At 53.4% G+C, this 25,655-nt stretch overlaps 1 long non-coding RNA gene across 2 annotated transcripts in view; it reads left to right on the forward strand.

Annotated features, from left to right (window-relative positions):
• Positions 1-24,907, forward strand: part of LOC112908234 (uncharacterized) — a 53,210-nt gene extending 28,303 nt beyond the window's left edge. The window contains exons 2-4 of one of the 2 annotated variants that reach the window (XR_011999166.1): positions 12,070-12,291; positions 18,324-20,069; positions 21,789-24,907. This is a non-coding gene — a long non-coding RNA (uncharacterized lncRNA). Of the gene's footprint in view, positions 1-12,069; positions 12,292-18,323 lie in introns of both variants that reach the window. The other variant, XR_011999165.1, reaches the window with a different exon arrangement.
• Positions 24,908-25,655: the final 748 nt, after the last annotated feature.

Genomic DNA, 25,655 nt, shown 5'->3' on the forward strand with positions numbered 1-25,655 from the left:
CCCGGGGTGTGATCCTGGAAACCCGGGATTGAGTCCCACGTCGGGCTCCCTGCATGGAGCCTGCTTCTCCCTCTGCCTGGGTCTCTGCCTCTCTCTGGGTCTCTCATGAAAGAATAAATAAATCTTTTTAAAAAATGGTTAAAGATGGTCAAATTAAAGTGTATTTGACCACAGTGAAAAATATGCTAAATGTCACATGGAAATCACGGCCTGGCGGCTTTTCCACGACTTGCATTTACTTTCTGGCCAAGGGTACACGGGGAAAACGTCATGGGGCGTACAAGCATTGTGGAAAGAGATCAGTATCAGCGTGCTTCCTGGGGTCCGTGGTCCGTGTCCCTTCCTCCTTCCGAATAATGGTGAGAAAATCTTTACACAGCGCTCAAGGACGCCCTCCCACGAAGCAGGTTTTTCCTGTGACTTAGCACACCGATCTAGGAAAGGAAACGTGTTTAATGAGCGGAGTGTGTGTTTGCAGAAGTAGCCAAATAAACTCGGTGACCGTGGCAACCCCCCAGCGCGGTGCTGGGCCGCCCCGGATCTTGCAACTCCTGCGCGTGCATCACAGGGCACTTTTGTCCCGGGCTCCTTACGTCACACTGGAAGTATGTGACCCCAGGTAGCTGCAACTGAAAGAGAGCTTTGATCCAGCCCAGCCAGCAGCCTGATGCCTCCCTCTTGCTTTAGGTAATTTCTGGGTCCTGTGAACTTTTGAACGAGAGCTACTGGCCACTCACCCTGGGAGCCAGAGCTGGTTTGCGGGGCATAAACCCAGACCCAGTGTGTGTGTGGGGGTGTGGCCGGCGAGCCGCCCCAGGGCACGGGGGGGGGGGGGGGGGGGGGGGGGGGGGGGGGGAGGCCACCCCCCCCATGGGGCCTGCCTCTCCCTCTCCCTCTCATGAATAAATAAGTGAAATCTTATTTATAAATCTAATAATCTTATAAATCTAAAATCTTAAATCTAATCTTATAAATAAATAAATAAATAAATAATAAATAAAATAATAAATAAATAAATAAATGAAATAAGGGCATCATAAAATATGTTTAAGGAACCCCAACAAAATTCTGCATTTTGGTGTCACCCATGGCTGCCAGAACAAAGAGCCTCATGACCCGTCTGTCATACTTGCTGCGTGGTCTTCACGCAAGGACCCGGGAGGAGTCGCCTCTGGTGGGGGAGACTTGCGTGGGAACATGGACACGGGATGGAGGCGCGCTCCTCCCCCAGCTGCTTTCCCATCCTTGACTCCTACACACCAGCGCGTGGAAGGGCGTGGGACCCACAGGGAAGCAGGACGTGTGTGGTGCTTACTCTATCCTTGAGGCCAGGTGGCCGGGTGGCTGGGTGGGGACCGAGCTTCGTGCTTGCACCTGGTCCTTCCCTGCCTCTGGGGAGCCGTGGATCCAGTGAGGCACACGGTTGGGACAAAGGGAGCTCCCTCTCCCTTGGTGGTTTTTGCCACCACTTCCAGGAGAAACAGGAACAGGGTCCTCTGGTTTCTTTTCAGGTCGCCAGCAGGACCCCGATGGCAGGACCGTGACGGGGGCTGACACGCAGCCTCGGGAAAGCTCGCGTGTCTGACTGGCGCTTCTCGGTGGCCCAGGTGGGGGCGGGCTGGTGATGAAATACTCCATGGCCGTGGCCGTGGCTGTGGGCACAGCATCTGCGGGGTTGCCCATGTGGGCAGGGTGGTCGCGCCGCCCAGGCCCCTAGGCGCTCCCCGCGGCGGCAGGACACACCTCTGTTGCCTTGTCCTATAGTGGGTGGGTGACTCCTCGCCTCGCCGCCGTGGTGTCTCCATCTTACATTTGAAACGAAAATAGGTTACTTGCCTAAGGACAAGGTGACCAAGGGCAGACTTTTCATTGTAAGTCAGTTTATTGCCTCCTTTTACTCTTTTCGACACTGTTGATTCTTACGTTTTGCTGAGAAATAACGAGCTCCTCCGTGCACGGCAAGAAACACAGTGAAGTCGTCCTTGGGAACTTGTCTCGGGGAGCTGGCTGCGGGGTGGGGCGGGGGGGGTGTAGCTTGTCGGAGCCAAACTTCTTGCCCGTCAAGGCTGGAAGCACTTCCCCTCGTCCAGCATCGGACGGGCTTGATTGGGTAGTATTGGGATGTGGGGGTACAGTGGGCAGGAAGTGACGTGGGGTGCGGCTTTCTGGAGGCGGCCCGGGCGTGCTAGTGCCCCTCGCTGAAGGATGTTTGGGTTTGGCTGATGACCCAGGTTGTACTTGATTCAGTTTTGAATTCTGAATAAAAAGGAAAGCCAATATCACAGAGTTGACGAGGGATGCAGACCCACCAGGGAGGCAGGGAGGCTGACGGAGGCCACGGGCTGGAGAGAGACCAAGATAGGGACTGAGCTGGTGTCGCCGCCTCCCCTCCACCTGTCCGCTCTGTGCCGGGGGCCTGGTCTTGAGGTCTTTTCCTTCTAGGCCCCTGGAGCTCTCTCCTCCCCTTGGTTTGGTCAAGAGCGGAGGGGAGGCTGGGGTGGTCCTTTTCTGCTCTCTCCCCAGAAGTTGCTACTTCCCCTTTGACGTTGCAGCTTCTCCTTCCAGTGCAAAATGGGCTCAAGCACCATCTTTCGCCCTTCGTGCTTGGTCGGGGTTGTGGTGGCACCAGCCGTCGCTGCTCCGAGGGTCCCTCCTCACCCCTGTGACTTGTCTGTCTGGCCGCACCCCCCTGGAGGCCCCTTCGCCTGCTGCTCCTTGTGCGCCCCCCGTGTGGGCTGAGGTCTGCTTGTCGGCAGGACGCGGGCCGAGCTCCGAAGGTGCAACGTTCCAAGGAGTCGCCTGCGGCCTGGTTCCGAGGATCCCGACTCCGTAGCCCCGGAGCCCGAGACTCGGCTGCTCTTGAGGTCCCAGCTGCTGCCCAAGCTGCCGGTCCGGGGACCCTGCTTCCAGAAGGAAGAAGTAACAGCACTTGCCGGGTAACCGCGCGGTCGCAGCTGTTGGCGGGTGCGGCCCAAGGGACGAAAATATGGAATCTCACTACAAAACCCAGTAAACAAAAATGTGGGCTCCCCCTTGTCCTGGGGGTCAGAGATGGGTGGATGTCAACGCAAGACCAAGGGCATGATGGTTTTCACGCGTGGCTCCCGGCCACCCCTTTCCGCGCAGACGCGAGTGTGTCGCGTACACGGCAACTGGAGAAACTCCAGGGCCCACTGACTGCTCCGTGGTTGGGGGTCATTTCATTATATTTCCACGGGGAGGTCGGGGCCTGCTTCTCCCTCTGCCTGGGTCTCTGCCTCTCTCTCTCTCTCTCTCTCTCACGAATAAATACATAAAAAAATAAATTTCTGCATTCTGTTGCCTCATGCAGTCTTGCACAGGTAGGTGCAGGTGAACGTTTCTCCCTTGCTGGGGGGGAGACGGGGGGGAGTGGCAGGTGTGCATTAGTGTGAGGCACTCGACCTTTGTGGAGAGCAGCCACCCGGTGCTGCCAAGTAAGCGGCATTACAGCCCTATTGTCCCTGAGACCCTGCACTTCCAGCCTGACGCTCTCCCGTGCTTCTCACCACAGAGCAAGGTCATCCCCGTCTACATCTGCTGACGGGTGGGAACTGCTTCAGCGGCACCTGCTCTCTGTTCACACCGAGGTCTTGACAATAAGGATGGAATTTACATTGCGCCTTTCATCTCTGGAGTTCGACAGTCCGACGCCAACCTTTATCCTTCCTTGTGAAGCTGCAGCGTTTGTTTTAATTTCGTTGCTTCAGGTGGAGCAGGAATGTGCTGGAGACAAAGGTCGGAGGACCTGCTCAGGGACTCTGAGCAGGTCAAGGCCACGGTGGGGGTGGAGCTGCACGTTCTGTGGCTGGACACTGTGTAGTCTTTATTTTCTTTTCCCCCCTGGTTTCTTTACCTAAAAAATTAGGTAAATGCAGCATGCTCTTTAAAAAAAAAATAATGGGAGATCCTTGGGTGGCTCAGTGGTTTAGTGCCTGCCTTTGGCCCAGGGCGTGATCCTGGAGTCCCGGGATCGAGTCCCAAGTCGGGCCCCCTGCATGGAGCCTGCTTCTCCCTCTGCCTGTGTCTCTGCCTCTCTCTCTCTCTCTGTGTCTATCATAAATAAATAAATAAATAAATAAATAAACAAACAAATAATCTTAAAAAAATAAAAATAAAAAATAAAAAAATAATGATTTTTTAATTTAAAACTAAATTTAATAAATTTAAATTTTTAAAAATTTAATAATGATTAAATTAAAAAATCATTATTATTATTATTTTTTTTTACTTTTAATTCCAGTACACATCACATAGTGTTATCTAAGGACCTAGAGGCTTGCAATTTTTTTTTCTACCATGTTCCAAATACGTTTAGAGTCAGAGAGATGGAAATCAAAGAAATTGCAAAGTCTGTATTTTTAGAAATCTCTTCTAAAGTGCTTATAAGGTCTTTGGTCCGATTGCTGGATTTACCTCGGAGCTTAGAATATCGTCATTCCCCTCAGCCTGGCTTCGCTTCCCAGCTTCCCACCTGCTCTTCTTTCCTTATTAAAATGTCTCTGTTACAACTCACGGGCTCAGGATGCCTCGGTGATTACCAGCCACACTCGAGGCTTTAGGCAGATTACCTTTTTCTCTGATCATCACACCGACCCTCAAGGGCGACTCAGCAGCTACTGTTGAAAATTCAAAACCTTATAACTCAACACCTGAGCATCGTGCCGTTTGCAGGGAGCGCGGAATGGCAACGCATCCTAGAGGTTGGTCCCTGGATGGCGGGCTCATCTCAGAGCAGAGGTAACAGTAGCTGAAAGACCAACAAACACCACCAGCTTCTCAAAACACTTGACACTTAATCCCCGGAACATCTTTTTGCAGGGGATGAAATATTCAGACTTGAGCTTTGCGGAAGCTGGGAGCTCCAGGCCTTGGCTGGAGGCCGCCGTGGACCTAGACACTCCCCAAAGCCCAGTCCTCTGGATGCACGCCCCTCCTGCTGCTCCTCAGACCCTGCGCTCCTTCAGTTAATGAGATAAAACACAAGCAAGAAGAAAATGCAGTTGCACGTTAACAAGTTTATATTTGATGCAAAACAAGAAAAAAAATGCAGTTAATTTACATCAGAATGAATCCTTGCATGTTGCCAGGCTTCTCCGCGTGGACAGTCGTGACCCCAGGTCCCAGGATCGAGTCCTGCGTCGGGCTCCCTGCGTGGAACCCGCTTCTCCCTCTACCTGTGTCTCTGCCTCTCTCTCTGTGTGTCTCATGAATAAATAAATAAAATCTTAAAAATAAATACAACTTCCTATTCAACAGCATTTTAAAATAATAGAAGGATTGAAGCAGAGTCTGTAGGAACGAAGGCATGCGTCGAATCAAGATACACTGAGCTGGTGCCCGGGGTGGCCCAGTGGGTTAAGTGTCCGACTCTTGGCTTCAGCTCGGGCCCCGGGCTCCCTCCTCCTGTGTCCTCTCTCTGTGTGTGTCTATCATAAATAAATAAATAAATAAATAAATAAATAAATAAATCTTAAAAAAATAAAAATAAAAAATAAAAAAAATAATGATTTTATTATCATTCACCCTGCCGGCCTCGTTGTCTCTCCCGCTGCCCCTCGTTTGCTCACTTGCCCGCAGCCTCTTGCTAAGAAACCAAGAGATAAAAGAAAGCTTTAAACGACACCCTCAGTGTCACCCCTAAGGTAGGGTCAGTAAGCACAGGTGATTATTGCCCACATTGGAAAAAAAGGTAAGACTTTGAGACTTTCCTGTCTGCACATATTTCTATGTGAAGATTCTTTAAAATGTGAGGCTTTTACTATTTTATTTTATTTTATTTTATTTTATATTTTATTTTTTTCTTAAATTTTTTTTTATTTATTCATAAGAGAGAGAGAGAGAGGCAGAGACACAGGCAGAGGGAGAAGCAGGCTCCCTGCAGGGAGCCCGACATGGGACTCGATCCCAGGACCTGGGGTCACGACCTGGGCCAAAGGCAGGTGCCCAACCGCTGAGCCCAGGAAGGGACAGCACAACCCGGAGGGCGATGTGGCCACAGGTGCACGTCAAGTTTTGACCCGAGCCCTTGGATCCGGGTGGGGGCGGGGGGAGAGCTCTGCAAACACGGGACCTCTTCCCGGGGAGTAAGGGCACCAAGAAGGCGGGAAAGAGCTCAGGCAAAGAGTGAAGCAAGTGGAAGGTCCCGGTGTGACAGTGGAGGCGCCTGTGCCTCCAGCACAAGCCGTGTACCCATCCACGCGGGGCAAGAGGAGGTGTCGCACTGGGTGCACGTCCCGGGCTCAGCTCCGTCGGCCCCTGAGGCTCTGTTTCGTTCAGGCCCGAGTTTCCCCCATATACCCTGAGGCCTGTGGCTGCCCGGGTGCTGTCGGGCCCCACCTGGGTCTGGCGCAGAAGCAGCAGGGTCACGGCCAGTGACCCCACCTGACAGCCTCACCGACGGCTCGAACAGGGGGCTCGAACAGGGGGCCCAGAGGCCTCGGGCGCCGATGGCCGTTACATGTGGGAGATCAAGGGAGAAACCTGAGGCGCGGTCAGCTCCGCACCCACGGGCCCACGGACTAGCCGGTGAGCGGCGCTGCCGCGGGGTCAGGGGATACGGGTGGCTTCGCACAGTCCCTTCTGCATGAAATCCGGAAATCCCTCCCCACCCCAAGCTTCAGAACAACGTTTCTTTCGTTTTTCTCAGCAAGCCCCGTGAGTGAGCGCTGCTCAGTCTGCTTCCCCTCCTGCAGGACCTGGAACCTTGGCCACCACCTCCTTCTCCAGCACAGCGCCCGGCGGCCCGAGCTGCCCCCCATGGGGGCGCCAGCCAGTGTCCCCCACACTCCCAGCACAAATGCGCATGCCCTTGTCCTTTATTGGTCTTCGAACAGAGGACAGTGAAAACTGCAGACGTGGAGAAGCTACAAGGGCTCAGAGTCACTTTGATCTGAACCCCAGATAGTCTGGTCCCCCAACTGCTCTCACAAGCTCACCGAGCGTGTCCCTCCATCCTCCCAGGTGGTTCTGGGGCTCCCGGGGTCTCGTGGGCTCCCGGGCCCTGGGGTGGCCGTGCTCTCCGGCCTGCAGAGCGGGGCGGCAGGTGCCGTGGTCTGCGGGGAGCGGGCAGGGGCTCCCCTCCTCGGGCACGCGGAGCTACGTGCAGGCTGTGGCTCCACTGGGCCGGCGTCATGGACACAGCGGCTGTGCTGCCCCATCATGCCCTGTGTCCCTGAACACAGGCTGTGGGAGCCTAGGCCTGCTGCCCCGCGGCCTCCCCCTGCCCCGGGTCCTCTTTGCAGAAGGAGCTGCCGCCTGAGCTCCCAGGGCCCCTGGGATGCTGCCTGGACTCCAGGATCACGCCCTGGGCTGAAGGGAGGGTCAGCGGTTGAGCGTCTGCCTTGGGCCAAGGGCATGACCCCCCGTCCCAAGATCGAGTCCTGTGTCGGTCTCCCTGCATGGAGCCTGCTTCTCCCTCTGCCTCAGGAATAAATAAATACAATCTTAAAAAAAAAAAAAAAGAAGAAATTAGGTGGAAGCACCTTCTCCACCGAGGTCTGGAGAAGCAAGAGTGAGTGTCCGCAGGCCAGGACCCCTAAGTGGCCGCCGCCCACCGCCTCTCGTCTCCGTCCCATCATAGGCACGGCCCCTGCGTGTTCTCTGACAAACCTCACAAGCATCACCTTCCACCGACGTCTGCTTATTTTCCCACGAATTCAGAATTTAGTGAGACCGGATTCGATGAGGTTTCAGGGATTTCCATTTTCACACCAAGATGATGTGTGGTGAAGAACATGTAATTATTATTTCAATCTTGTGGATATAAAAATACAACCTAGGCTACACATGTCTAAAAACCTACAAGAATTTTCTCCTATGCAGAAAAAAAAAAAAAAAACAAACCCAAAACCAACCCAGCTTCAGATGTCGTGAATGTGTTAGACACAGAAGAGAGCCAAGTTTAAGAAAAGGAAAGACGTGAAGTGTGCGTTCGGTTTATTATTTATTTATTTATTTATTTATTTTAAATTTTTTTACAAAGATTTTATTTATTTATTTATTCATGAGAGACACACAAAAGAGAGGCAGAGACACAGGCAGAGGGAGAAGCAGGCTCCATGCAGGGAGCCCAAAGTGGGACTTGAACCCGGGTCTCCAGGATCACACCCTGGGCTGAAGGCAGAAGCTTAACCGCTGCACCCAGGCATCCCTATTTTTTATTTTCTTAATTTTTTTTGTGCATTCGGTTTAGAATCCAGAGTTATCTGCCAGTTGTCCGTGAAACGCATCACCTTAGCTTGCAGGTTCCCCGTTTCTCTCCTGTTTGGTAGACTTTTTTTTTTTTTCCAATTCTTCTTCCAAAGTCTCTTAGCTCATTTTTACCCCCCACCCCCACCCCCCGGTTTCACGTGTCCGCAGAGACCCAGCGAGGGCGTCTACACCGGGCTTGCTAGCATGGAGGCTCCATAGAGTCGACGATGGATTCAAAGCAACATTTGCGCAGGACCCGAAGTGAGCTGGTTTATGAGCCAGAGTTTGGAGCGTGCTCAGACGCCTTCCGTCAATGCAAGCCCCCCAGTGCGCGGTTTTATCACTCCACTGTACTTGCCTTTTGTAAAGCACCTGCTACCATGACAATATTCACTCGGTAAACAACACATGAAACGAAATACACTTCCTTCTCTATTTTAATAATGTTCTATTCATGCTTTTTTTTTTTTTTTTTGGTCTTGGAACAAAGAATCATTGTGGTAAGTCGCTCTGCCAATATTAGGCGGATATCTTATTGCAAGCAAATAAAGAGATAAAATGGCACGCCGCAGGAAAACTCATGAAGTTCTTCTCAAAAAGAAAAAAAAAAAAAAAGAGGAGAACATGGCCACAACACCAAAGATGAAAAGCCAGGAAACAGCTCAATGGAATTATTGCAATACGAGCACAGGTCCTTGGATCTTCCATTACTGACCCTTCGTGTCCGGAGCAAAGTTCAAATTGGAGTTTCTTGATCGAGTATTTTTTTTTTTAAATCCATTGTTCCTCTCTGAGTGATCTCGTCCTTAGGAGAGCTGACGGTGGTGTTCCACAGGGCGGAGCCAGGGCCACCAATTCTAGCAGGTACTAAGCCACCACTTATCTTCCTCAAATTATCGAAAATCGCCATTTGTGGGATCCCTGGGGGGCTCAGCGGTTTGGCTCCTGCCTTCAGCCCAGGGCGTGACCCCGGGGTCCTGGGATCAAATCCCACATCGGGCTCCTTGCGTGGAGCCTGCTTCTCCCTCTGCCTGTGTCTCTGCCTCTCTCTGTGTCTCTCATGAATAAACAAAATCTTTAAAAAAAAAACCCACACATTAAAAAAAAATCGCCATTTGTAGAGTCCACATTGTATTTAGCTTAAATTTAGGATTGAACGTCTGTAGCTCTAGGACGTCCAGAGGGTTTGCAAAACTCTCGACTGTAAATATTTTCTCTGTCTTTAGTCCCCGTGGTATCTCTGAAGACAGTTGTTTTAGTCCCATTGGTAAGGATTTGCTGATGCCCCAAAGAACCAAAGCATATAATTCGAGAGCAAGAAAATTGAAGTCTTGTCGTGCAATGTTGACATGTTTTCACCCACATTTGCTGCCCGTTGACCAAGGATCCACATGGTGGTCACGTGTCTGGCTGCATCACAGACCCCACGTGGGGTCCAATGGAATGGAGGGAAAGAGCGATTTCGCCTCTTACTCCTCTGGCTTTGGCTGAAGATCAAGAGGCTGTAAGAGCACAAGGCTTGGAAGACGTCCGGAATGGCCGTGGTCCCCCCGACCAGGCTTCCCCAGAATGCTCGAGTGGCCACGGTGTCTTGTTTGGAACATTAGAGAATGGATCCGGTGGACGTTTCGATCTTTTAACGAGTGAATATAGCTGAGGCGCCGAGGGTTTCTGAAAGATGGAGGGGAGGGCAACAGAACTTGGATCTTGCCTTTAGAATCTTCTTAAGAACCAGATGTGAAGCTAAGATCAAAGAAGGCCTCCTCGCAAGGGCGAGATGCAAGGTGAGCCTTGAAGGGTGAGAAAGAGGAAGTTGGGATCAAATTCAAGAGTAGGCATTTTGCCTACAGGAATCACAGGGGCCGAACAAAGAAGGGGGGAGCACGGGGTAGGCCTCAGTGTCAGCCTGTGCTTTACGGGGGTCCTGGAGGTCCAACTCTGGAAAAGTTCTCCCAAGTCCTACCCTCCCAAATTTTTGGGGCTGATGTTGTTCCTCCTGGGAATAGCGTCGCCACCAGTGCTGAGCCGAATGCCCATCTTCCCTGTGCTTTCCGTGCCCTCGGCCCCTGTTCCAATGCGGGTCTTTGGGCCAGACGTGCACTTACCTGTTCTTAAGGGACCTCCTCCGTTTTACGCTCCTCTCAGATGGGCCCTGTCTGGACCACGTTTGTCTCTTCCTAAGGCTCTGGACGGCGCTCAGTGGGCCCTTAAGAGTTACTGCTGGAACTGCATGAACAAACACAAGCTTTTCATTAAATGAGGACTTCCCAATGCTTAGAATTCTCTCAAAATGCGGTGGACGGGCTCGTGACTGTCCTAAAGGTGAAAGTAACGCGTGAACACTAAGTGCGGCTACATTTTATAATTAAACTCATAAGAATAAAGCTTACTCTAGACCATCATGGAGAAAACGGGATACGATGCCGAGCAGACCCACCTGAAGGGTCCGTCAGACACGTTTGCCTGAAGGTTCTCCTTGTCCCGGGGCGCCCCGTGACCCACTGCCACCAGGGACCCCCGAGCAGCCCCGCAGGAGCACAGGGAACTGTGCTGGAAAGACTCGGCCTCTGAGGTGGGAAGCCTAGACCGCACTGCGGAGGATGCTAGGTGCACCTGGGCACGCTGACCCCGGGCCTGACGGGACACTCAGGGCCCGGGCACCAGGTGTGCTTATGTCAGGGCTGGGAGGACGGGAAGATGCAGGGGGGGGGTGTTTATGAACCATGAAGAACTATCCTGTCATCATCCTAATGGTGTGAGAAGGAAGCTGGCGGGTCTCCGTCTAGCAGGTAACGGGCGCTGGGCCTTGGGGCGTCTGGTGGGACGTTCTCTGCTGCCACTGCCACCGCTTTCTGACCTGACGGGGAAGGAACATGGGTCACCAGGGGCGGAATGTGGGGCCATCAAAGCCTGTCGTTGGCAGGACCCCGTGCACCCTCCGCTATTTCATGCCAGGGCCCAGAGCCGGACGCGCCCGCAGGCCTGTGTGTGTACAGCCCCCCCAGGGCTGCACGGAAACCCCGAGGCACAGCCTGGTGTGGGGCGTGGGGCATGGGCGGACAGCGGGCACCCCCTTCCAGCTCTCGCCCCTCGTCCGCTTGGCTCCAGGCTGTCGGGGGCTGGCCTGGTCGCCGTGTTGAAAGTCCTGGTCGGTCTCCCTTCCAGGCTGTTGGGTCCAGTTGGAGGAGCATTGGCATGCTTGCCTCTCTTCTGTCTACACTGCTTTCTGGCGACATCTGAACCCGAGAGGGCTTGGTTGCTGCCTGGGGGCACTCGGTCTTGGCTGAGGATGGATGTATCGTCGTTGACTCGTCGTTGACCCGCGAAGCCCAGAGGGTAGAGGACGAATGCTTGATTGCGCATGGCAGGTACCACGGACTCCCGTCTTCTGCTGGGATCAGTCCACACTCGCGGGTGAGGACTGAGGCCTCGAACCCCCGGCCGCCTGCCCGCCCCCCTTGGAGTTTGCACAGTCTCCCAACCCCCATGTGTATGGATGCCTGAGTCAGCGTTTGTCAAGACAAAGACACGTTGTGCTGAGCTGCGCTTTTCGCCTGTGCTTCATTTAAAATTGATTTTCTGGTTACACTCATAATCCTGACAGGGAAACGGGCGTCGAAGGAAAACGTGTAACCAGTCGGGGCCGGAGCTTGTGCCGTGTGCTCTCCTCCGGTGTGGAGCTTGGGGAGAGGCGACAGGCAGGCTGAAAGAGCCAGGCGGGCCGTGAGTCCATCGTAGCAGAGTTGATTGCAGGGAGAGGCACAGTCTATGGTTGTTTTTTTTTTTAAATGTTGAATATTTCCCCGAAAATTCCATCCCATTGATTGGTTGTCTGGTGTTATTTGGTTTGCATAACAGTTCAGTCAGCTGTGGACCCAGAGCCTGGTCCCTGGGCCTTTGCCGGAGGAGAGGCCCCGCGGCAAGGGTGGGTGCACCAGGCTGAGCTCCCACAGCGGGCAGCGACCCTCCGCCTCTCGTCTGGTGGGAACCGTGGGCCTCCTCTTGGAGGAAGAAGAACGTTCGACGGCAGAGAACTTCTCAACCGTCGCGGGGCGGGTGCGAGGACTTCCACTCACACAGGTAAGGGGGCGCGACTCACCTTGGGCAGCATCCTGCTTAGGCCTGGACCGTCCAGGGGCTGTGGGGCTGCGGAGGCCAAGCTGCTGCACTTTAACCAGAAGGATGGGCCTGAGGCTGCACAGGCAACCCAGCGCGCATGCTCACAGGAGGTGGCTTTCTTTTTTTCTTTAAGATTTTACTTATTTATTCATGAGAGACACAGAGAGAGAAGCAGAGACCCAGGCAGAGGGAGAAGCAGGCTCCCTACAGGGAGCCCGATGTGGGACTCGATCCCGGGACCCCAGGGTCACACCCTGGGCCGCAGGCGGACGCTCCACCGCGAGTCACCCAGGCTGCCCTGAACATTGTCCTTTATCACCATGAAAATCCCCCAATAGCAGACAGTTGCTGGGGGTCCCTGCCCTCGGATGCGAGGCCATATGGGAGGAGCACGAAGTGCGACGACTAGTGTTTCAGGGCCAATGTGGTACCGCAGGTGCTCCTCTGCCCCGAGAGCTCAGCCGCTCACACCTGCTGAGGAGGCAGGTTCTGGGGACCCCAGGTCCCCCTCTGCTACTGGCAGTGTGACATCGGGAAGCTGTTTGTCTGTTCAAAGCCCCTGTTCCCTGTTCCCTTGAGGCGGCTTGCCAGCAGGCTGTCACAAGGACGACATGACCCCGGGCTCCGCACACAGTGTCTGGGCACCTGCGGCGCCGGGACCGAAGGATCCAAGGAGCTCCTGTCTCCCGCATCTCCCGTGACTTTGCCCTTGCCGTGTCAGGGCCACGAGCCAGCAGCGCCAGCCTGAGGGAGGAGGGATACCCACGGGAAGGTGGCCTGCCTTACGACGGCCTCTTCGAAGCCCCATGAAGATCACGGTTTCCCCTACGTGTGTAGTGCTAACACCCGTGCAAAGACTTGAAAAAAAAAATGAAAGACAAGGCTGAAAAGGTGACATCGAAACTACCAAACTCCAAAATTTTGAAGGGACTGGAGATCATCGCGAGGTGGATGGAAACAACTGAGTAACCGGCGTCACCAGCTCCCGGCCCGCGTGCACTCGGCCCCCAGGAAGCGGAGCCGCGGGGCCCACGTCGAGCCGAGGCCCCCCCAGCCCGGGCGGGAAGCAGAGGGCCTCTCCCCGTCCCTCCTGCGACCACCTGTCCCCTTGCCTCTTGTCCTCACCGAGGCCTCCACCTTGTAACCAAGGCCAACACCTCCCAGGTCACAGAGGGACGCTCCCGGGAAACAGCGGCCGGCTGGCAATGGTCCCAGATGGTGGGGGACCTACTCTGCGGGGACACGGGGACATGCTGCCCACGGTCCTGTCCCTTCTGCGTGGGCAGGGCCTCCGACCGACTCCCACCCACAGAGCAGGGCGGAGGCGATGAGGCCGCCCCGGGACCAGGCTCCAGGGAGACGGGTTCCTGCCTCGAGGCAGAGGTGGCCACATAGTGGGGAACCTGATGGGGCCACCTGCCAGGACCTGGGGCATGGCCCCGTAGACAGACAGCGACACCTGGCACTCCTGCCCAGAGCTCCTCAGCACCGTGGGCTTGGAGAGGCCCCGCGATCCCCGAAGCGATGCAGCTCCCAACACCCCGATTCCAACCTTGCCAGGCCCCGGGCCCAGGACGTGGACAGGCCGGGCCCAGACTCCCAGAGGGTACGGGAGCGATTACGGTGTCTGTGAGGTCGGCCTCTTGTGGGTACGAAGGTGTCTGGGAGCGGAGCACGCTGGGAGGTAGGGGACTAAGTGGGTCATGAGGAGCCAGGAGCCAGACAGCGGAGGTCAGAGTGAGGTGCCACCCCAAGGGGCCGACCCGAGGCCCGTGGGAATGGGATGTGGCCTGGGAGCGCCAACTGTAAAGACCTGCCTTCCAGCTGGAAATCCAACAAGGAGATTCCATTGCAGAGCCTGTGGCCCGATGTGGAGGGAGGGAAAACCTGCCAGGAAGCATCCAGGGACCATGTGAAGAGATTTATAAAGTCTTCCTGGGAGACGAAAAAGAAGGCTGCCCACTGAAAATACTAAGTTCTTCTTCTGTAAGTTTCATGTCATTTCAACAAAAATTGTAACAGAGACATTCAGATCTTGACAAAATCATCCTACACTTTTCCGGAACGACGATCACTTCGGAGTCGTGAGTCCACCGGTTGAAGGAGGAGAGTGAGGGAAGCTATTTTTCAGCAGAAAATAAAACATCATGAAACTATGATAAGTGTGAATACGGAGCATTAGTGTGGGGACGGGCAGACGAGGAACGCAGGGCCGCAACAACCCAAGGGCAAGCAGGTGTGGGCCTTTGCGTTGTCCCGCTGTAGGAGGAGCATCTTACTTGCGACCGCTGGGGAAAGGCCGAGTACTTGCTGCCTGCCCTTGGGGAAAACGGCCCCCGATGGGCGCAGAGCCTATCGCGACCTCATACACGCCTCACTCAAAAATTCCGATTCGTCCACATTTAACCGTAAAACTGAAAATGTAGGGGCGCCTGGTGGTTCAGTCAGTTGCGTGTCTGACTCTTTGGTTTTGGCTCAGGTCTCGACCTCAGGGCTGTGAGATCCGAGGTGTCGGGCTCCACGCTGGGTGTTGAGCCCGCTTGGGGTTCTCTGCCTCCTTCTTCCTCTGCCCCTCCCCCTAAAAACGATGAAGATGCGTAGGTCACGCAAAGCACGGGCGAACATCTTGGGCGACTCTGGGAGTAGGAAAGGCATCTTGAAGTGCTCCACCAAAGCCAAGGTCCTAAAAAAAAAAAAAAAAAAAAAAGCCAAGGTCCTAGAATGATTGTTATAGCCGATCGCACACACGGCGGGGCGGGGGGGGGGGGGGGGGAATTCTGTAGGATATAAAATCACACACACGCAACTTGAAAGGCGAACAAATGGGAAAAAATATGTGACATAAATACCAGTTGTTAAGTTTTCAGCTTTTATAAGGCCCTTAGGAAAACAAAAAACAGCCAATCGGAAAAATGGGGAAAGGCTATAAAGAGGCAATCCCGGGGCGTCCAGGGGCTCAACAGTTGAGCCTTGGGCTCAGGGCGTGACCCCGGGGTCCTGGGATCGAGTCCCACATCGGGGTCCCAGCGGGAAGCCTGCTTCTCCCTCTGCCCCCTGCTCACGCTCTTTCTCTTATTCTCTCAAATAAATAAAGTCTTAAAAAAAGGGTGGGGGGCAACATCAAAATCCACCAGCCATGTTGGCTTTGCCCCTTGCACCTTTGTTCCTCCTTTCAGGAATCTCAGTTTCTAAGGCTTCTGGGAGCAGCGAGGCTGGGGTACCGCAAGGCTGGCCAGTGCGATCCGGCTTTGGGGACATGTGCAGGGCTGGTTATCTAACAAGGTCCTCTTCCTTCCACGTCCCCCAGGAATTTCCAGGAAGGGATCAGACCTTCCTTTCATTAAATAATATCACTCGACGGAGATTTTATTCCCAACCACAGCTGCACCCTAAAGTAGGCATTCATTACGAAAGCCTGTTTTGTTAAAAAAAAAAAAAAATTTTTTTTCAACGACAGTACAACTATCCTGACCTTGGCATCCAAGGATAACTGGTATTTTCTGTGTGCGAGTGTGTGACCCACGAATGCACATATGCTCATAAAAGCACGTGTTGATTCATATTTTTGCAAAAATGAGATCATGCTTTCCCCAGTTCAATGATACATCATGAGCTTCTTCCCATGTTAACGTGCATCTACTTCATCGTCTTAAATGGATGCACGTTATTCTTCAAAACGAACGTGCTATAATTAATTTAGGCCGTCTCCTCCTGATAAACTCTAAGACTCTTTCCTCTTTGCCATGGTAAAGGCCTCTAATTGATTCCTTACGCACACATTTGGCCGGGATCTGGTTACTTCCTCAGAACGAATTCCCAGAACAGAGATAATTAGTCGGCATTGGACATACGGGAAGAAAGAGCCAGACGAGATGATCGGACGCAGGAGCAAAAGTTCTAGTACTGGGGGAAGAGGGAGGACGGTGAGTTTATCCGGGTCGCGAAGGTTTGAATTTGCGCCCAGTGCTGCCCCGGGGGCACCCGCGTGGGTCCCCGGAGGGAGAAGCGACCAGCTCACTGCTTCCAGCCCCTCCCAGCAGTGGGTCCGGGAGGAGGTGAGGCTGACGCAGCTGCTGGGGGTGGGGGCTCCCTCGAGGGAACGGAGGCCTCATGCATGCATGGAACCCACGGCTCCCCATGGCCGGGGCCCCGAGGTGTGAGTCAGTGGTGCCTGCTCGTCTACACCCGCCGTAGGGAAGAGGAAGAGAGGCGTGGTGTGAACGAGCTCTGCGCTGAACACCTCAGAAGCCCCGGGATGGACTTGAGGCACAGGCCCAGGCCCTGCCTGCCCGTAGTTCTGCGGTCTAGGAGGGGACCTGGGGCTTGTTTGTGCCCACCGGCGGGTCCTCGGGTGAGACAAGCCCTGCAGATGCAAGGGACAGCCATTTGCCACCCCAGCCGTATAGGATTTAAAATTTAAATCCCCCTTTTATTTAAAATCCGATGTGATCGGTTCTCTCAAGCAAAGCCTTCACGTAACTGCTAGTTACACGCATCTCACGTCTTTTATCTTCATCCCCATTTCTTGGAATGACGCCTACCCACAGGCCGATGAGGAGCAACCCAAATCTCCCCTTAGGAGAGTATGGCAGGCAGTGTTTGCGGTCACACCACCGCGTCATCCCCCTTCCTGATGGCTTCTGCGTGGAGGGCTGGCTAGAGACCCGTTGGCTCAGCCCGTTTCTCAGCCCTAAATATAAGTCATTATTAGTCAAAACCAGTCACAATAACCTCATTTTGTGTGGCCTTCGGTTGGCTGAGGGATGGCGTGCCATCCTGTTTTGACGAGTTAGGTCAAGGGGACGTCTGCTGCCGTAGGCTCAGTTCTCCAAGTGATGAGACCATGTCTCCCAGGAGGACGTCTTTCTCCTACCCCTTCCTCTGTATGATGGAGAGGTGATGCCTCGAAGAGCAGTGACCACCAGGTGCTGAGTATGAAGACGCTAAGATGATGAGTCAGCAAGACGGAGAGTGCCTGGGGCCCCCAAGGCTTTGGGAGCAAATGGACGCCTCACAGTTGCTCATCTCCTCACTTAAGAAAATGAGAAAAAGGAACTCCTGTCTTTTAAGGCCATGCTAAGTTCAGTGTTTGGTTACACTACCAAAGGCATTCTTAAGTGGCACGTGGAATAAATAAAACAAGAGTGACTTGAGGATCCAAGAACAGGATCTCTGGAGCCCGATCGCCTGCATTCAAGTGTAAGGTCTTCTGCGGGTTCGTTTTGTGACTTTGGCTTGTCAGACTCTCTGTACTTCAGTTCCTCTTTTTGTAAGAAGGAGATGATAATAGTGCGCCCCTCACAGATTCTCTATTTCTACTGGACTACACTGCACAAACCGCGGCTTCACATTTTTTATGGGGTCGTATCAATGCATAAGCGTCCAGAGTCAGATAGCAGTGCCTAGGTTATTTTTAATACAAGAATGGAACGCCTCGGGCAGCCCGGGTGGCTCAGCGGTTTAGCGCCGCCTTCAGCCCAGGTTGTGATCCTGGAGACCCGGGATCGAGTCCCACATCGGGCTCCCTGCATGGAGCCTGCTTCTCCCTCTGCCTGTGTCTCTGCCTCTCTCTCTGTGTCTCTCACGAATAAATAAATAAACTCTTAAAAAAAAAGTAAAAAAAAGAAGAATGGAACACTTCTGCTAACGTGTCATTTTAAGTAAACTTGGACTGAGACATGGTTTGTCCATTTTTTTCCAGCTCCTCTCATATTATTATGGTCAAAGGTAAAATCGCTAGTCTTTGGGATGGTCTAGAACCAACGTTTGGGATTCTCCACCCTCATACAACAAAAAAAGCAGAGTTACTCCACATGGAAGTCTCAGTCGTAAGCCGCTCTGAGTGGAGCCCGACCGTTTTTGAGCTATAGTTCTGAATGAGTTCATATTTATGTGGCCACCTTTTTCCTCAATATAGTATTTCTTCCTAAGTTTCTTTTTTCAGAAATTAATTCTGAAAGCGTTTCCATTCCTGTCTCTTTGTTTCTTTCCAGGAGACCAATCAACAAACAACTTATGTTAATGAGGGGGTCACGTGAAGGGCAAAGGAAGTAGGAAGACCATCTCTGCAGTCCCACTAGTTTTCGCGGGGTCCTTCAGGATATAAGGTCACCCGATGTTCTGCTTCTACAGGTGGGTCTTTAAGCACGAGGCGCTGGACATTCATATCTTGGTTGGCCAAAAAACTCACGTTTTTTTGAAACTACGCCATTTCTGATGAGCAGGTGGGAACTTGAAGAGAAGAAGGCAAAGACCCCATTTAAATTTGACCTCAGGACCCCAACACACTTGGAGTTGACCCATATGGGGTGTCCAGGCTTCTGACAATATCCTTTGTGGGATTGCCTCCTTTCTGGTTCAAAGGAGAAAGGTAGCTCTGGGTTCGGCACAGTTGGGAATACGGGAGCAACCACAGGCCAGCCCCGCGTGCTGCTGATCACAGCTTGGATGTCGTCCGCCTCAGGCAGCAAGGGTTCATCGAGCCCGCAGGCGGTGCCTGCCTCTGGACTCCAGGCGCTGAGTATTCTGAGGCTCTGAGCGTGGGCTTCAATCTCACACTTCTGCTTGAAGTAACAAAACGTTCATAATAACGTTGCGTTTAGATTCAGGGCTCCTTTTTCCAATTTCATAACGCTCTCAGGATGACTCAGCACACAGTCCTCCCCTGAGCCAACGTCAGGGATCCCATCCTCTGGCAACAGAGCCCCCAGGGTCTGATGAATCAGGGAAGAAGAGTTTAAACATAGTATAACTACCCCAGTTTTAAATCCAACGACCTGACATTGGACACTCACAAGCAGGATCCTAGCGCGTGAGAATCAGGAGGCAATTTAGCGATTCCTTTGGACGATTATTCTCAAACTTCGGTGTCCACCAGGATCACTGGGAGGGCATGTCAAACACAGGTGAACGCTCAGTAAGTCTGGGGTGGGGCCCAAGAGCTCCCAGGTGAGGTTGGTACAATTGTTGCTGTACCACACCTTGAGAACCACCAGTTTAGACAACTCGTGCCCTTTACAATAAAGGAGACTGGAATGGGGAGATTGGGGAAGTGTCCAATGTAATAGAGGAAACTAAGGAGCTAAACCCAGATCCATTTCTTTTTTGAGTTCAGGTTGATGGTTCTTCTTTCCATTCCACTGTTAATGCCACAAATTAATCATATCCTCAATAATGTGTTAGAGCTCGGTGCTTTCCCACGAGGTGGCTACTAACTTTGGGAAGTCATGCAACCTCGTTATTGTCTCAGATTTTGCAAAATGAGATAATAAGAGTCCTAGAACTGGGGATCCCTGGGTGGTACAGTGGTTTAGTGCCTGCCTTAGGCCCAGGGTGTGATCCTGGAGGCCCGGGATCAAGTCCCACGTCGGCCTCCCTGCATGGAGCCTGCTTCTCCCTCTGCCTGTGTCTCTGCCTCCTCTCTCTGTGTCTCTCATGAATAAGTAAATAAAATTAAAAAAAGAAAAGAAAAGAAAAGAAAAGAAAAGAGTCCTAGAACTGTAGAGAACTGTAGCATCTGCCTATAGAGTGGCTGTGGGGATTAGGATATACTCCTTTATGAAATTCTTAGAATCCTGCCGTGGGAGCTGCTATGATTGCTATTATTGAATATCAGTTATTTCCAATTAATTTAAAAATTTTATATCACCGAAGCTTCTTCTTATCTGGTCAAACCAAGTGGAAAAGAACAGTGGACTACAAGGAAAACTTCAGGATGCGGCTAATCCTAAAGCTGGCAGGTAAAATAATTAGATTTTAGGTTTTAGGTCTTCTATAGCATCTACTCTCTCTCTCTCTTTTCCTACGTGAGGAACAGAGAAGTTAGAGAAAAATGAAGTGGCTTATCTAAGCTTTTAGACCCAATTATCAACACTGCCAGTTGTAGAGCTTGGTTGGATTCATCACTGTCCTCATCTGGGCAGTAGTTTTGAATGTAGCATTAGCGTCCACTTGCAGATTTGTCTCTCTTTCCTTTTTCCAAGAAAGCCCCTGAAATCCTAGAGCTGACAACAGACCATTGCTTCAATCTCATTATTTCTTTGCTCTGAAAGCCTTTTCCCTGAACCCTTTTTGTCGTCGCTCCTGCATGCAGTAAAGTGGGAAGACTCCGTTTCCATTAAGTTCTAAAAATCCTCAGAAGAGTATTTGAACCTATTCCGGTTATTTCTACACTTCCTTGCGTTGAGATGCGTCAAAGCCATGGAAATGAAGTATTCCTCGGTTTAAAAATAGGGACTCATTTAAAGTATCTAAATTGCCATTTGGGCAGCAAAAGGTTAATAGTGCATAGAAAAAAAAATTCCAGCAGTCCACAAATCTAAGCATAATTATGTATGAACATGAGGCTTTTATTGCTGTCAAAATTAATCACTTTTCAAGTTCCAGCTGTTAAAACCCTCCTGGCAGCTCTCCAAGCAATTCCCCTACAGTTACTTTTCCTTCAATTAAATTCTGGTGCAGTTCACAGGCTCCTGTTACATAAGCAGCAATTTTAAAAATGGACTTTGTGGGGTTTTTCTTGCCCTTTTTTTTGATCTTTGCTTGAAACTAGAAAGTGACAGAAAGTGAAGTTTGCTTCTTTTACTCTTTCCGTTCCACTTTCATGGACCTTCAAGCCTCCAAACCAAGCAATAGGGGATTAAAGTATTAGTGTTTATTATAGCGCGCTTTATGCGAGTGTAGTGGTCGGTAATAGTTTTTATTAGCCATTCCCCTCAGCTGTCCTCGGTTGTGCTGGCTCTCTGTGATCCCACCCACTTCTCTTTCGCCACCTGAGACGCTTCGCAGGAAGCGCAGTTCTTGAATCTTCGGGGGTGGGACTGGCACCTCCATCGTGCTGCTTACTTCTAGGGTAGTGGGAACCCCTGCCCCCAGGTGTGCGGGGGAGACTGACAGTGTGGGAATGACTGGGAAGAGCCAACCTCTCCGGTGCCCGGGGCTGTCCGGCTTCCTGGAGGCATCGGGGGTGGGGCACGCACCCCTAGATTCCAGCAGCCACTGCCCAGGAATGGGCCCTGTGCAGGGGCGTCCTCAGGAGGTGCAGCGGTGGCTCCAGGACACTCTGCTCTGCTCCACAGGTTTGCAGTCACGAGGCACGTGGATGTGGTAGTGGGATTGCTGTCCTCCCGCTTTTCAGCCTGGAATTCCCAAGGGATGTCCCCCCCCACCCCCCCAGGAGGCAGGCAGGCTGGGGACGAAGGAGGCCCAGCCATGCTCTCTGGGGCCGGCCGCTCGGGTGGCACTTATGGAGCCTGCAGTACCCAGGTCCACGTGCCAGGTTCCTTCCGGGCCTGTGTTACCTGGGTCCCCATGGCTTAGCCTGGGGTGCAGGGTCTGAGGTCCCCCCTCCCTGGTTGTGCCCGAAGGTCCCAGGGCCGCCGTGTGTTAGACGTCCCCACTCTGCAGCCTTGGGTTTCTATCTCGTCCTCTACCCTCACACGCAGTTAACATATTTCCAGATACTTCCAGGTGCAGATTTCTTCCCGACAGGAGCAGCTGGCACGAAAGCTGCAACGGGGTAGGGGACACGGAGACGTCTTTGTGGCAGTGATACAAGAGCGTCGAGGCCCGTCCGTCCAAGACCAGTAAGAACGCAGCACGCACCTGCGGGGTTTGCCCACTGTGTCACGGACGTGCGGTTTGAGGCTAGTCCAGACCCCGCGGCTGGGAAGGGAGGCCGCACGCGTAGGCCAAATCGTCGTGCTGTCTTCGTCATCTATGCTCTAAAGTGGCTGGTCGTTGACAACTGGGGCTTTGGCACCCTGAGCCAGCCGTGGCTTAGGACACCGAGCAGGATTCCCTGTCTGGATAGAAGCCTTGCTGGTTGGCCGGGTGGTGGCCTGGGGGGTCATATGGGCCACTTGATGGTAGCCACGATTCCCCTGAGGCTGCCCGGGGTGACAAGGGCGGGTCGGAGCCCATCCACGCTCAAGGAAGTGGCTGCAGGCCCTGGCGCCTTGGCAGGAATCTGGAGCCGGGACACAGTCACTGGAAGTCACCGGGTTCTCCGCATCGCAGTGGGAAACAAACCCCTCCTTCGTTCCCTTGTAGACTAATCGGCCGGTTAGCTTGCTGCACTGTGACCCAGTGGACTTGCTATAGGCAGGGTCGCGTTGACAGGCCTTCCCGGCCTGGCTGGGGCGTCCAGAGCAGACTCCATCGGGATGGGGGCTGCTCTGGATGCCCAGAGGCCGAGACTCTTCTCCCGGGAGGCTGCCCAGAAGACAGGAGACACGACAAGGAGAAGTCCAAGAGACACGACAGGAGGCGCGTCGAGGAGACGGAGGCCAGAGGGCACTGCCAGCGAAGCCATGCCCCTTGGTGTGGATGTACCTGCTGTTTGCAGGCCGTTTCCTAGACGCTGTCACATGCATAGTCCTCACTAATTACCTTACAGAAATGGGCACGTGTATTATTTCCAATGTGAGTACTTTGCGTGTGTTTTTATCCGCTTGTTTCCCCAGTTTCGATAATCTGGGGGTGGTTTGGCCAGGCTCGGTGTCCCCTAGACCTTTAGATTCCAAGGTTCTAACTCTGAACATCTCGCCGGTTTCTACCCGGTGGTAACTAAAAACAAATATACGAGCAGTCCACCAGTCAGGGGATAGGAAGTTCTGTTTGGAGTTAGAATCGTCTTGCATTTGGCCAAAACACAGCTACACTAATTTGTATTGCGCTTATTCCATCTGCTTTCTGGTTTAAAATGCCCTGCATGGCTTCAGACTCCGGGTGTGCAACATTTTCCATTTACAAATTTTCCTGCCTAATCCGTTTTATTTTCTCCTGAGAGCTTCTTGAAGACGCTATGGGTCAGCCTCCAATCCGCAGAGTCCAGTTTCACGTGATGGGGTGGCCTGACCTTGTAAACGGGTGATAAAGCCCAAAGATACGACCACGGGAGGCCTTCAGAGCCAGGAGGTCGGTGCCGGGGACTCTGCAAGTTGTGCCACCCAACCGACGGCTCTGTAGAGGCAAAAGTCCTGCGCCCAAGTCCCCCTAATGCCCACAGCTTGACACCTCCGCTCCCCAGTTGTGCGGCTACGGACACGGCCTGCAGGCCTCCGTAGGGCGGCTTGCTTGTTCTTTTCACACCCGTTGAGGCCTGAATGCTTAGAGATTTTTTTTTCTTACTACTCAGTTATGGAAGAGGAGTGGACGCACGTAAAAACGGTGACGCCCACAGGAAGACGGGTGTCAGACTCTGGGCTCGCGGGAGGACGGGTGCCGGGGGAGGCGGGGGGGCTCCCTTCCAGAATCTGGCACCTCCTGTCTGTTCACTTGAGCTTCAGCTGGTAAATAGGGTTGTTTTGAAGACAAACTGGCAGGCAAAGTTTAAAAGAAATGATCTCGGGCAGCCCGGGGGGCTCAGCGGTCTAGCGCCGCCTTTGGCCCAGGGCGTGACCCCGGGGTCCCGGGATCGAGTTCTGCGTCGGGCTCCCTGCACGGAGCCTGCTCCTCCCTCCGCCTGTGTCTCTGGGTCTCATGAATAAATAAAATATTTTTTTAAAAAAGAAAACTCAAGAAATAAATCCCTAACTTGTAATCTGCCCCCCCCAACAGTATCCCTGTCGATATTTTTGGTGTATAGAGTTTCATCGCCTTTTCTAAGTGGAAAACACATCATTTGACAAAACGAGGGTCAAACAGAGACTGTTTTCTCCCTGCTTTTCTAGGTGTGTGAGAATGACTCTCCTACATCATTACGTAGGCCTGAAATCCCGGCCTTAAACCGTTGCAAAGTCCTCTGCGTCTTGCACCTGAACCTGAACCCTTCAGGTGCGTCTCGCACCTTAAGTTTCTTCTGTCGTCAGACATTTAGGTGGCCTCTAAGTTCCCCAGGAGCAGTACGGGGCGCACCCATACATTGCCATCCGCCTCACTGATGCCCTTACCGCAGACCCCTAGGAAGGGAGACTCTGCGTGAGGGACCGGCCGCCACGGGGTCTGGACCACCAGGGTCTTAATGAGCGAACCGTGTTTTGGCGGGTTCTGGAGGAGGGAAACCGTGGCTCGGTGTGCTGGTTCGGTTCAGCTGGGCGCGCTCCTCTTGGCCTGTGCACAGCAGGGCTGATGTTGCCTCACGCGACAGGACTCTGCTTCTTCCTCTTGGGTGAGGGTCCCAGCCTTACACCCTCATTAAGGTCACCCCCTACCCGCCCCACCTCTGAAGACAGGCCCGCGGGGTGTGCATGCGTCAGGGCCCCCGCGAGTGAACCTGGTGGGGGACGGCCAGGGAGCCCGGCCAGGAATGCTCCTGGTCCGCGGCTGCCGCTGTGCTCCAGGGCCAGGGCCCACCCAGTTCAGGGCGCCGCCAGCAAGGTGGGGGAGCTCCCGGCGTGTCTGTGTCAACACAGTGTGGTCAGCAAGGAGGCGCAGCCGCTGTGGGATGAGGGAAGATCCCGCCTTAATTCGGGTCTGATTCCCAGGAAGGTGAATGTCTGTTGCTTGTGTGCTATTTGTGGTTCCTCTTTCACGGATTCTTCTTCTTTTCATTTTTTAATATTTTATTTATTTATTCACGAGAGAGAGACAGAGAGAGAGAGAGAGACAGAGAGAGAGAGGCAGAGACACAGGCAGAGGGAGAAGCAGGCTCCATGCAAGGAGCCTGACATGGGACTCGATCCTGGGTCTCCAGGATCACGCCCTGGGCCAAGGTGCCAGGCTGCCCTCACGGATTCTCTCCTAAGCAAGGTGAAGTAAATAAATAACCCAAGGCCTCATCCACCTGTAGGAGCGATCCCGGAGGGATGTGAGCAGGTGCCGGCCCAGCGGACGGGATCGCCTCTACGGCTCCCCGAAACCCCTGCACTACGGAGACGACAACCCCGATGCAGGATGTGCACTTGCGGCCTTCAGGTCCCACGCCCCCCTGCTCTGTGCAGCAGTGCCTGGCCCGTTCTGGGCCCGCGGTCATGGGTGGATCGAGCCTCCCCTCTTGGTTGTCTGCGCCTCCCATCTTAGTCTTGACATCTGCAACTTGCCCCCCCCCCCGTTTCCTCCCCGCCTCGGCCCCCCCGTCTTCGGGGCGAGCCTCCCAGGGTCCCCCTGCACACGACTGGCTTGACTTCCCAGGGTCCCAGCTGCAGCCGAAGCTTTCTCTGCCTGCTCCCCCCTACCCCACTCTCCGGGCCTGCAGCGTCTGTGCGCCTCCCAGCCACCCCATCATCCCCAGGCTCCTGCCCCTCGGCTCCGGTTTCTGTGAGGCCAGGGCTGCTCAGACCCTCGCGGACACAGGAAGCATCTCACAGGATCCTTGGTCCGCGGTGGATCCGCTCCCCAGGTGGGTTCGTCTTCGGGGTCTCCGGAGCGCCACTCTCTCCCCGTTG

Source organism: Vulpes vulpes, unplaced genomic scaffold (genome assembly GCF_048418805.1).
Source record: "Vulpes vulpes isolate BD-2025 unplaced genomic scaffold, VulVul3 u000000652, whole genome shotgun sequence".
Taxonomy (NCBI): domain Eukaryota; kingdom Metazoa; phylum Chordata; class Mammalia; order Carnivora; family Canidae; genus Vulpes; species Vulpes vulpes.